Genomic DNA, 13,339 nt, shown 5'->3' with positions numbered 1-13,339 from the left:
AACTGACCTCAGAGTTTCAGCTCCAGGACTATGAGAATGAGTTTCTGTAGCCGAATATGCTATCATGCATCTGCAGTCCTGGCTAATCAAGAAGCTGAGGCAAACAGTGTGGTTTGAGCCAAGGAGTTCAAAGCTAGCCTGGGCAACAGAGCAAGATCCTATTTCAACAACAACAACAACAACAACAAAGAAGTACATTGTATAGTGTATGATTGTATGTGTATACATATAATTCTATATCTTGATTCAGTTTCCCCCTCCCCTTTGGTCTTTTGTTTATTTGATTGTTTTTTGGTTTATCAAGGCAAGGTTTCTCTGTATAACAGCCCTGGCTGTCCTGGAACTAGCTCTGTAGACCAAGCTGGCCTTGAACTCAGAGATCTGTCTGCCTCTGCCTCCCGAGTGCTAAGATACAACACAGCATGGTTTGATTCATTTTTTTCTAAATCATGAACATTTTCTAGATTCAAAGGGCCTCAAAACAATTTTGTGTTGTTACGTATTCACCCAGTGTTCTGAATACTGAACATGATTTTTGGCAGCTTCCTGGTGGGATATAATTTAGATCTATCTTGATTACAAAGAATTCACTACATTGCTTCTTCCCCTCACACACACACACACACACACACACACACACACACACAAAAACATCCTTGATCATGAATAATCACCCTCATTTCTAGATCCTCGGGAGAGCTTCCCAAATGGTCAACTATTTGGTATAACGACAGGAACAAATTTAAAGTTACGGGAAGGCTTGTTGAACCACAGATAGCCATTCTTACTGGCATCTCTTCAAGGCTACCTTTCTTATCCACATGTACAAATTATTTGGGAGTTGAAATTTTAGTGTATATACCTCATTTTGTGACCAATTTTCTTTACAACATTGACTCATTGACACTTTTTCATGCTATTGTCAGTACTACAATGACAGCTGTTAGCTACTGAGTATTAACTGTATACCAGTCATTGTCACGAATTTCATAAGTGACCTCACTCAAACTAAGGCCATTTTATTCAAAGCAAGGCCTGAACAAGTTTCACCTAGTTAATGTAAATGTTAATAAGCAGCATAAAACCATGGGGTGCGGGGGTGGCGCACGTCTTTAATCCCAGCACTCGGGAGGCAGAGGCAGGTGGATCTCTTGAGTTCGAGGCCAGCCTGATCTACAGAGCAAGTTCCAGAACAGGCTCCAAAACTACAGAGAAACCCTGTCTCGAAAAACCAAAACAATACCCCAAAAAAAGCAGCATAGATGAGCTGGAATGTGGTTCCTAACACAAGCCACTCCTATTTGCTTCTGCTGCCTTCAAAACAAGCATGTTCACAACTGCTTGATTTATTTCTAAGTGGAGCACAGCCACAGGTTCATAGGCCCCTCTGAGAACATTAAAGTCATTGAAGTTTCCTTCCAGAAGAATGCATATATGCATAGCTTCAAAAACTAAACCCAAATTAAGAAGTTCACTCTAACTCTTCAGTTCAACTGATCTAGGTTCACTGTATCATTCTAGTGAGCTTCATCTTTGAGGGGCATTTAGTCCAACACACAGGATAAATGGGTGACAGTTACATGGCCACAGAGCCATGCTGAACCTTGAATTCCTCTCCCATGAGCACAGAATAGGTGGGTCTGGGACTATGGGCTCACTGGAGAAAAGAGCAGGTAGAGTGTTGAGCACAAGGCCAGGCCAATAGATCAACAACGGCAGCCTGTGTAACCTCTCTCTCCCTTTCCGGGTTAGTAGCCCCTAAACGTATAGATGTGAGTTTGTACATATTTAGGGACCCAGCCACCCTCACAGGCCTTTAACTTGGTTACTTATTTAGCGTATGTATGTCCATCACAACACATGTACAAAGGTCAGAGAACGACTTGTAGGAGTCAGTTTTCTCCTTCTACCGTGCAGATCCCAGAGACTGAACTCTGGTTGTCAGGTTAGGTGACCAGAGTCTTTACAGCTGAGCCATCTCACTGGCTCACTCTTCAGAGCAAACTTCCCAGGAGAAAGTGCAGTTCACCCTCAGTCCTCCTCAGACCACATAGAGCACACAGCAGAGACTGTGCCTCTGCCATTTCCTGTGAGCTAAACCATTCTCTCCAGGAGGGAGGGAGCTCTGAAGACAAAGCTTAGGAAAGTCCTTAAAGTTTCAGGATTCACAGGGCCCATTCAGAGTCATAAAAACCGCAAACACCTGATGAGGGGAAAGACTCATTAATGGAGCTGCCCGCAAGCTAGACAGAAGTCCCGGACATGCAGTTTTGTTGATTCATCTCCCATTCTAGGGTGATCTTTCTACGACACATTCCCCTGAGTCAGCTATGATTCTATAAGTAACCCCAATAAACTGTGGTTCATCAAACTAGACTTAGGTGCAATCATTGTTTGGCCTGTTGTCAGTTCCCTATGGCTGTGAAAAGACATTTGTTTATGCCCAAGGAAAATTACATTCAAACACCAGAACAGGGGACTCTGGGAAGCACACTACCCTCAGCCGGCAAGTGATTCTCACTGGCACTCTGCCTTCTCAAAAACTACAGTGACCTCCCTCTGACCTTGAACACCAGTAGCACTTTACTGTGAAGAGTGTTTTGCTTACTGTGAAGATCCTTTTCAAGTCCGTCAGTGATGCCGTTGATGATGACGATTATCCCAACAGGGTTCCACTTCAGAATTAATGTGGTCTATTTAAAGCGCAGTTCGCCTACCTTTTAACACAAGCGGTGGCCATAATTTAATTTGGAAATCTATACCAATCTGCTTTGAAACACGGGGTAAGTTCCAGAGGCATGCCAGGGCTTCCACTCCTCAGAGCACTGAAGCCAACAAGAAGAGAGCCGGGAAGGGGGTTGTCTGGGGGCTGTGTTTGCGGCTGACTAACAGAACAGCTTTTACAGTTTCTAACAGGCCTCAGCTTTTACTGGCAATGCCAAGACACCACATCTACCATAGGTGCAGAGGATAAAGTGCTTGATGAGCAAGAGGAGGACCCAAGTTCAGACCTCCAGCACCCACAGCAAAAAGCCAGGTGCAGCTAGGCATGGTGGCTCATGGCTTTAATTCCAGCACTCAGAAGGTAGACGCAGGTGGATCTCTGTGAGTCAAAGCTAACCAGGTCTATATATGCTGTCCAGGCCAGGCAGAACCTGAATACAGGGGTGCACCTATAACCCCTGCAGTGGGAAAGCAGCGACAGGAGGGTCCCTGGAACTGCTGGTCAGCCATCCTACCCCAATCAGTGAGCTCCAGCTTCAGTGAAAGGTCCTTTCTCAAAAACTAAGGCAAAAGGCAATTAAGGCAGACCTGTGGCCTGCACAAAGACATGTACACACACTCAAACGTACACACGCACACACAAAACGTGAAGTTACATATAAAATGTGAATACGAGTTGACTCAATCGTCAGCCATAGCAAGCATGCCTGTTGTATAATGTGTTCAGTGTGAAGCAGCAATTGATACTCATCATTACAGTAAAGCAAAGCCTAGCACAAAGTGCCCAACAGCATCCTCCCCTTGCTCTGGAAGCCCTTTCTTTCCCACGACAAACATGCCCCGTGTGGTTCCCTATGATGCTGCCCTGACCTCTTCCACCCCCAGTAATGGCAGGTCCTACAAGTTGGGAGATAGTCAGACTACATTAGAGTGTCCATTTCTGTGACACAGCTTCATCCGACTCCTGTTTAAGATCTGAGCTCTTCAAGGTGAAGGGGTTAAAGTCTCCCACTCCCACAAGTGAGTTTAGGTTTCAGTTCTCTGAGAAAAGCAAAACAGGAGGCTCTCCCACGAAGGGCCATTTATCTATAATGCCCCTGCGTTCGGAGTTGAGGCCTGAGCCAGCCTCACAATATCTCAAGGACAAATCCAGCAGCCCCTTCTGAGTCACGTCCAAACTTGCCTAAGCTTGTACAAGTATGTCCAAAGATGATAAGACTAAACTTCAGCCAATTAAAAGGATACTAGCAAACTGCTGCTTATTTAGCCAATTATGTATGAGATGACATAACTGTTCCTGAAACTCCCTTAGCTGTGCTTAAAAGGAGCCTACACACTCCTCTCGGGGTCAGTGCCATTTTGTACAGGTGAATGACACCACATGCATGCAGGAATATTAATAAATGCTCTTTGCTTTTACATACTATTTGAGACAGGAGTATCCTTCAGTATTTCCTCAGACCCTACAATGGGATATTCTTTACATTAATTTTGATATTTAAAAACATATATGTATATATGTATGTGCACAGGGCTATGTGCATGTAAATGCAGGTGTCCACAGAAGTCAGAGATGTCAAATCCCCCTGGAACTGAAGTTACAGGTGACTGTGAGTTGTCCAAAATGGGCACTAGGTCCTCCGCAAGAGAAGTACATGCTCTTAACCTGTGACCCATCTCTCCATAGGGTTTGTTCATCTGATGCTTATCTAATAAGCAGTCTGCACAAAACTGATGCCCCTGACCTCCCCCAGACCTGGGGTACAGCTCTTCTCCAGACCCGGAGTACAGTTCTCCTCCAGACCCGGGGTACAGCTCTCCTCCAAACCTAGGGGTTGGGAGAGACAGCCCACAGGGCAACAGCTCTCCTCCAGAGCCTGAGTGCTGGGCGAAAAACAGCCCACTGAGCAACAGGTCCCTTTCAGTGCCGGGAAGGAGTATAACTGTGCAGGGTAAAAGCACTGTATGAATTGAAGCAATGTATCATCAAATTCTAAGGACCTGAGCTCCTTACACACACGGAGAAAGGGCTTCTCTCTCACACAGGTTAGATAAGATGGGTAGGTGGCTCAAAGATCCTAAAGGCCACAGTCCTGACTTCACTCAAGGTCACACCTCTGAGCTTCACCTTCACCAGGGGAACAGGAAGACAGACTCCTGACAAAGCCAGCTCTGTCACACCTTTCTTAGGCAAGGATAAGCAACTTCAGGAAACCACAAGGAAGCTGAAGTAGAGAAAAGCAGTGGGACTAGCTTAACCATTCTTGGCACAGCAGGCAAAGGAGGGCACACCACAACTGCAAACTCAGGTGGGTGTCTGACACTGGGAACACCGGTCATTCATGCTGAGGAAGAGCAAGCCATGAGATTCTAATCTAACATAGAACTGGGTGGGAACTGCGGCTCAAGCCCAGACCCTCCCTGTCAGAGCAGCAGGTGGTCAGCACAGCAGGGCTCCCAAGAAGGGACCACAGCTTTGCCACCTCACCTTCTTCCTACTGAACACAAGTCTGTGTCCAGAGCAGAGGGACTGTGGTTTAAATACGAATCATATATAGCAAAAGTTTGTCTATCCAGCACATTAACTTGATTTTTTTTGTTTTTATAAATCTGTGGTAATGGTAAATTCACCATTTTAACCATTTTTATTTTTATATTTTATTCTCTCTCTCTCTCTCTCTCTCTCTCTCTGTGTGTGTGTGTGTGTGTGTGTGTGTGTGTGTGTGTGTGTGTGTGTATTAAAAGGACAACTTAAAAGAGTCACTTCTCAACAAGGCATGATAGTACAAAGTTTTGGAGTATAGTATTTGTTTAACTATGTAAAGATGTGTTATATTTGTTTGTATTGCAGAATTAACTGTTTAACTATGTACAGGTGTGTTGCTTTTGTTTATGCTGCATTAGTTTAACTATGTAAATATGTGTTGCTTGTTGCACCTTGCCTGCCTAAGGCACCTGATTGATCTAATAAAAAGCTGAACAGCCAATAGCTAGGCAGAGGAGGGAAAGAGATGAGTGATAGACACAGAGAAATTAGGAGCCAGTCAGCCAGTCAGGGGTCAGCCAGCCAATGTCAGGGACCAGCCAGGGATCAGCCAACCAGGGAGGGGTCAACCAGACAGACACAGAAGAAGCAGGAAAGTAGGACATACAAAATGAAAGAAAAGTAAAAAGTCACGAGGCAAAACATAGATGAAGAGAAATAGGCGAAAATAAGTTATAAGAGCTAGTGGGACAAGTATATATGTGCATAAGGCCAAGCACTCATAACTAATAAGTTTCCATGTCATGATTTAGGGGCTGGCAGTCCAAGAAAGCCTGTTATATATGGTGCTCAACATGGGATTCATATTTCTACATAGGGCCTGAGAAAGTTGGGGAGGGGGGACAGAGAAAAAGGAAAAAAAAGTCAGACATTTTCTTCCACCATATGAGTCCCAGGGACCAAACTCAGGCCCCCCATGTTGGTCAGCCACCTTTTAGTGTATGTCCTGTAGCACTGTCTACTCACAGTCTTGTGTGGCCGGCAGGACTATCTATTTCTAGAACTTTTCATCATCCTAAACAGAACCTCCTTCATTAAATAGCTCCCCCAGTTTTCCCTCCGCCAGACCTTTGGGAGCTTCAACTTCTGTCTGTACAATGGACTATTCCAAGCACCTCTGTCAGTGGCTCTATGGTGTTTGTCTGTTTATGACTTAGTACAACGTTTTTGAAGGTTCTTCAATATTATGGCATGTGTTAATGTATTAGTGCATAACTCCTTAGTTTGAAGGTTCTTCAACATTATGGCATGCATTAATGTATTAGTCCATAACTCCTTAATTTTTTCTTTGACTGTTGTTTTTGTTTTGTTTTGAGACTGTGTCTGACTCTGTAGCCCTGGCTAGTGTATAACTTGGTATGTATTCCAAGCTGGCTTCAAATTCACTATACAGCTGAGACTAACTAATGCTTCTACTTTCTGGGTGCTGGAATTACAGAAATACATCGTCAAATCTAACAATTCTTCCTTCTCTCTCTCTCCCCTCCCTCCCTCCTTATGTCTACCTCCCCACAACCCAAAGACTTGCTATATTTATACTAACCTGGCCTGGCACTCTGTTATGCAGCTAACCTCAGACTTCCAACCTTTCTGCCTCAGCATCTGGAGTGCTGTATCACGGGCATATACCACCACGTCCAACTTTTCACTCCTCATGGCTATGTGAAAAAATCGGAAACATGCTGAACAGTATAGAAAATAGGAATACGTGTGTATGTGTGTGTGTGTGTATATATATATATATCATTCCTGTTATTTTTGCATGTGTGATGTGTAAGTGACACATATGTGTTGTGTATGAACATATAGGTATGCACATGTAGGTATGAACATATATGCACCTGTGTACACACAAAGAGGCTAGAGAAGGATGCAGGGTGTCATGTTTCATAGCCCTCTACCTCAGTTCTTTGAGACAGGGTTCTCTGACTGAAACTGAAAAGAGGCTCGCAGTCAGTAAGTCCCAGCAATCCGCTAGTTTCTGCCCGACACAGTACTGGCACGGCAGCTACACCGACCTTTTGCGTGGATCCTAGCTATTTGAACTCAGGCTCTCATGCTTGCACAGGCACCTAGCCGTCTCCCTAACCCCAGAAAGCAGCTTCTAAAATTCATGGCTCATCTCCTTTTAGATGGTATTTCATCTTCTCTGAAGAGACATATTCATCCTGAGAGGAGTAAAGGACCCATAGAACTTCCACGCTGATAATCATGTCTAAAACTTGACAACTCAGGTCAATATGAGCCTTCATTCATGACACATCAAAAATAAATACCTTTGAAAGAGCTAGTGGTCACAGCATCCCCAAGAGACCTTAGTCCAGATATACCAGACTGGGTATATACTGGTATATACTGGGGGCTGAGCCTAGGCACAGGCTAGGCAAGCACTGTGCCACATCATAGAGATAAAACTTCCTCTGAACTTGCAATCCTCCTGCCTCAGCACCCAGACTTTAACATACCGGGACCTACTCAAGCGCTTATGTCCTTTGCATTGGCACTGACTCTGTGCCACCGAGATGTCAAGGCTCCTCCCTGGACCCCTGAACATCCTCACAGTCTAGGGGCCCACGGGTTGAGGAATAGCATGCTTACAGCTCTCCTCTGAGGACAGACATTCTTTACCACCACTAACCACTCTGTCAGTAACCCTGGACACAGCTGGTATTCCCCCACGCCACACTGTTGGCAGACATCCTTCCGAGGCCTCTTTCACCAGAAGTAGATTTGCACGTTCATGACAATAACAGCAAACCCCAAGAAGGAACTGAAAGCCCAGCACAGAGGGGAGTGTGGCAGAGCGGACTTCCCCTCCCAACCAGGCTGTCCCAGCACATGCAGCTTCCTCAGAAATCAGTGTTCTATAGAAATGCAGTCACTGCCCAAGGGGACTCAGTGAATCAAAATAAACTCTGCTTTGAGTGAAGTGCAGTGGACCATTTTCAAAAACCCCACCGAGGTCACAGAAGCCTGTGCCCGGCTGGAAGGTATGGGGACAGCAGAGGGCAGGAGTGGCTTCCCGGGAAAGCTAGCGCTTTGCCTAAGCCACGATTTTGACATGGATGGTCCTTGGTCACCTCTAAGCTACAGGATAAGTGAAGCTGGAGCCTGCTCCTTCCCTCCCAAGAAAAGCAGCAGGGCACACCACTGGGAGGCTTCACCAGGACTGTTAAGGCAGAGCCAGGGTGAACTGGGTAGGGAGCTCAAAAAAAGAAAATTTCTAAAGTGAACACATTAAAACCACAGTGAGATTGCACTTCGTGTCCATTTGAACAGCTACTAGTTTTTTTTGGGGGGGGTGGGGGGGTTGTTGTATCATTTTGGTTGTTTGTTTGTTTTTTCAAGACAAGGATTCCCTATGTACTCTTGAGTCCTGGAACTCTCTTTGTAGAGCAGTCTGGCCTTGAACTCACAGAGTTCTGCCTGCTTCTGCTCCCTAAGTACTGGGATTAAAGGTGTGTGCCAGCACCAGCTGGCTTTTGTGGGGTGTTTGAAGGCAAAGAAAGAGCTAAGGAGACAGGACGGGATAAGAGCGGGACTGTTGAGAAGAAAGGGCAGGGATGGGGATGGCTGAGACCCAGGGTAGAAAGGGTCCGCTGCACTCGGCATCTGGAGGGTGTGAGCCTCAGCCCTCTCTGTGCTGCTGAGTGGGATGCAGCGCTAGGAGAACAAGGAATGCAGTGTTTCCTCCAAGTGCTAAACGCGGCCAGAGACTGCTCAGCAGGGGAAGGTGCTGACCTGGCAACCTGAGTTCCAGCATTGGACCCATGGAGGAAGGAAGGAGAGAACTGAATCCAAGTTGTCAACTGACCTCCAAACACATAATGCTGCATCCCACGCGCGCACACACATTCTCTCTCTCTCTCTCTCTCTCTCTCTCTATCTCTCTCTCTCTCTCATAAGTAAGTAATTTTTTTTTTATTTTAAAAAAGGTGAGTGAGGTGGGAAATGATTCCACAGGCGAAAGTCCCTGCCACCAAGCCTGATCACCGGAGTTTGAGCCCCAGGACCTGGTTAGTGAAAAGAGAAAAACATTGCCCACGAATTGCCCTTTGACTTCCACATGTACAATGGTGCGTCTACACAGCATACAAATAAATATATAAAACAAAATTTTATATTAAACATAAGATTACCAGAAGATCCAGCCATTCTACTTCTGGGTAAGTAGCAAAAGAACTAAAAGCAAAAAAAAGTACAAATATTTCTTTACCCATGCTAAAGCAACATCACTTACAACAGCCAACAAGCAATCCAAGTGCTGACAAGGAAAAGAAAGCATGGTTTATCTATATGCTGGAATGGTACTCAGCCTTAAACATGCGGGCAGTGACATTGTGGGGTGGGTGGGAAGCATATGGTAAATGGGGCCAGACACAAAGAGCAGTGTACAAACCTCATTCTCACAAAAGCAGAATGGTGGCTAATGGCTGCCAGGGGCTGGGGACTGGAGGCTAGAACATAGAATCAGCATTTAATGAGTAAATCATTTCAATTTAGGAATCCTGCCATGATGGGGAGGTATTTAATACCACTGAGTCTTTTTTATATTTATTTCAGGTGTTTGCCTGCATGTGGGTCTGTGTATGCTACATGTATGCCTGGAGTTAACAAAGACCAGAAGAAGTGTCTGATCCCCTAAAGCAGGAGCTACAGAAGGCTATGAGGCACCATGTAGGTGCTAAGAACAAAATCTGGGTCCTCTGTAAGAGCAACAAGCAATCTACGCCACTGAGCTGTCTCTCCAGCCCTAAGTTGCAGACTTTCAATGGTTAGGATGATATATTTTACGATACCTAGTTTACCATAATTGCGTATGGTGTGTGCATGCGTGTGCGCATGTGTGTGAGCACACCGGTGGAAGCCAGTAGTCAACATCAGGAGTCTTCCTCTCCTGCTGTCTACCTTACATTGTATGCTTGCACATCATGTGGGCACGTAAACGGTATGGAGGCCAGAGGACAACCTTCGGGAGTCACTTCTCTCTTCCCACCTTCCCATAAGACTGATGCCGGTTACGAGGCTTGTGCAGTCGAGGCTTGCACTGAGTCAATGAACCTTCCACCTCATTCTCTGAGACAAGGTCTTTCACTGGGCCCAGAGTTTGCATTTCTGCTGGACTGGCAGCTAGGCAGGTGATAGGTCTGCCACAGTCACGCCCACTTGTATGTGGACACTAAGAATCATGCAGCAAGCACGTTCCACACCACTCCTCGCCAGTCCCCAGTTTCTCACAGATGGCCTAGGAGTATTCTAGCTGCTCTTCCTGTTGATAAAATGCCCTGACCAAAGCGACTCGAGGACAGAAAGGTTTACTCTGGCTCGCAGTTCAGGGTACTGTGGTGGTCACCACCCTGCACCCTCAGGAAAAGGGCAGCAAGGGCTGCACTAAGTTGCTCCTTTTCATTCTGCCCAAAACCAAGCTCTTAGGATGATGCTGCCCACAGTTAAGGTGGGGCTCCCCACTCCATCTAACATAAGCAAAAAAAAAAAAACAAAAAAAAAACCTCACAGGCCTGCCCAGAGGCTCATCTCCCAGGGACTCTAGATTCTGGCAAGTTGACAGACTACATTAACCATCAGAAGTTTGGGGAAGGATGGGGGGGGGGGGGGGGCGTGTGAAGAAGATAATAGGAAAAAAATTTTTACAATAATAAAATGGCTGCCTAAACAAGACCAAACAAAAATAATAGACACACTTACTAAGAAAAGGGAAAATACTGAGGGGCCCTGTCCCTAGACAAACAACTACAGGCAAGTAACCACTGCTGAGAGAGACAATTAACTCTTCCCCTTAGGGATAAGCCCCTATTTGATTATAAACCAAGTGATCAGCCCTGAAATCATATACATACAAGCAACACTAAACAGACTCAGTAGGTTTTTCATTTTAAAGGACAAACAAAGGGAAAGAAGTATTTCCAAACCTGAAGAATTTCAGGACAGTAGAAGCCTGAAATACAACTCAGAATATGAGATGTGGAGACATAAACAAATCAGTGGGAAGGGTGTATTCTTAGCTCAACGCCTGCACTCACAAAAAAACACAATTTAAAAGGGGAGGAATTTGCCAGGTGATGGTGGTACACACCTTTAATCCCAGCACTTGGGAGGCAGAGGCAGGTGGATCTCTGAGCTCGAGGCCAGCCTGGTCTACATAGTGAGTTATAGAACAAGAACTGTTTCACAGAGAAACTCTGTCTTCAAGGAGGAGGGGTATGTGAGGGATTTAACCCCCCTTTATTGGTAAGCCATGAAAAGATAGTGTGTGATAGCGAAAGTCATTCCTCACAGCCCCCAGCACTCGCTTCCACTGATGAACTATGGGAAAACCACAGAGGTCCCAAGGCAGGAGTCACAGCAAGAGGGGGCTTTGTAGGGATCAGGCCCGTTCTTTTCAAAGGCAAGGGCCACAGTATTCCAACCTGTCAGCTGCAGATCAGGCTTGGGGCGGGGGCAGAGTGGAGAGAGAGCAGGCTAAGCTGGCCAGAACTTTTAAAGCCATGGCAAGAAGCACATACTCTGTGCCAACACTAATACAGATCCTTTATGTCTGGGGAGCTGGGACAAGCAGACTTTTAAGATGAGCCTTGAAGCTATATAATGTGTGGAGCTAACCAAGATGAGAGACAAAGTACAGTGCTTTGTAAGGAATTACCTTGGGGGCAAAGGGGAAGGAGAAGAAGGCTGGGGATAAAAGTCTGGGAGAAGCTAAGAGACTGGGATGAAGAACAGGGTCATTTGAGAAGCAAGGAACCCAGGAGCGAATATGGATGATAATAAGGACTCTGGCAGAGGACTTCAATAGGACTAGGTCCACCTAAAAAGAACCACTCTGAAAACATAGAGCTCAAGATCGTTATCTGGGCCTAAGAAAACACTGCCACAGGAATAAGCACACAAACAGAAATGTTCACCAAGAATCTATACAGAGTCAGGAGTTATGGCCCATGTCTGAAATCCCAACACTTCAAGAGGCAGAAGAAAAAGGATCACAAGTTCAAGTTCAAGGTCTGCCTGGGGTACATGGAAAGTTTAAGGATCGTCAAGGCTACCCAGCAAGACCCTGTTTCACAAAAGGAAAATATAAATGAATCAAAGCAGCATGTGTAGAAATATGAGGCAATGATAAATCTGAAGATTAACAATATCGAGTGTGCAGGTGTGGAATGATGAGCAAAGAGCAGGGAGTGGAAAGTGTCTCTAGTCACTGTGGCGGTGCAGGAAGCAGGACAAAGTAGGGCTTCAGCAGACAAGGATGACTACACTTCCCCAGGTAGCTTAGTGACAGCAACTGTGTCCAGCATGTTCTACCATGCCCTGCCGTAGCCTGCTACTACCCAGAGTGACATTAGTCATGAAGGCATAACAAGCACCAAGGACAGAACACGGATGCTTTGGCATCCGAAGCACTGTGGCTGAGTTTCTACCCACCGCCTCCTTCCTTCCGCAGCACTAGCGAGAGCTGATGGGACTTGCAGCCCATCCACTACAAGCCAAGCTTCTGTAAATTTCTGGGGTACTTTTAATTAATTTTTACTTTGTTAAAAAAAAAATTTACCACTCCCAGTTATGACTTAGAGATAGTGACGTGTCAGAACACTTGGCCACCAGCTATAGCGCGGTGGAGCCTGTCAGACATGAGACTCGGCAGATGGACACAGGGACTGCAGCAGTGTGGGGAGTTCTCGCCACTGTAACAGACTGGGACACTCTAAAAGCATGAGCCACGATAATTACACGCCTCTCTTGAGTGGCTTCCTCCAGGTACTCTGTAAGAAACAAGGAAAGGACTACTTACTACACTTCTGGAGGGGTCCTGGCACAAGGTGCCTAAGACACCAAGCAGGACGATGCAACTCACTGAGCACACTTTTCCTGAAGAGCCTTTGCATCTCCAGATTCTCCACTAGGAGCCAAGGACCCAAGAATAATAACCACAAAGACCTCTCACATGGGAGAAGGACAATGGGCAACGCAATGTGACACTGGGAGAGAAAGTGAAATCTGCCCTTCTTCCAGAAGACGGGGTGAGCTTCCTTGTCCACACAGGGCCAAAGCGTAAAC

The 13,339-nt window shown here is 45.8% G+C and overlaps 1 protein-coding gene across 1 annotated transcript in view; it reads right to left on the bottom strand.

The window, feature by feature from the left end:
• The window catches only part of Snx29 (sorting nexin 29), a 417,720-nt gene that overhangs the window by 363,182 nt on the left and 41,199 nt on the right, over positions 1 to 13,339 (bottom strand). The window lies entirely within an intron of this gene.

Source organism: Myodes glareolus, chromosome 9, assembly GCF_982192425.1.
Source record: "Myodes glareolus chromosome 9, mMyoGla1.1, whole genome shotgun sequence".
Lineage (NCBI taxonomy): Eukaryota > Metazoa > Chordata > Mammalia > Rodentia > Cricetidae > Myodes > Myodes glareolus.
This window is presented reverse-complemented; position numbering and strand designations above follow the sequence as displayed.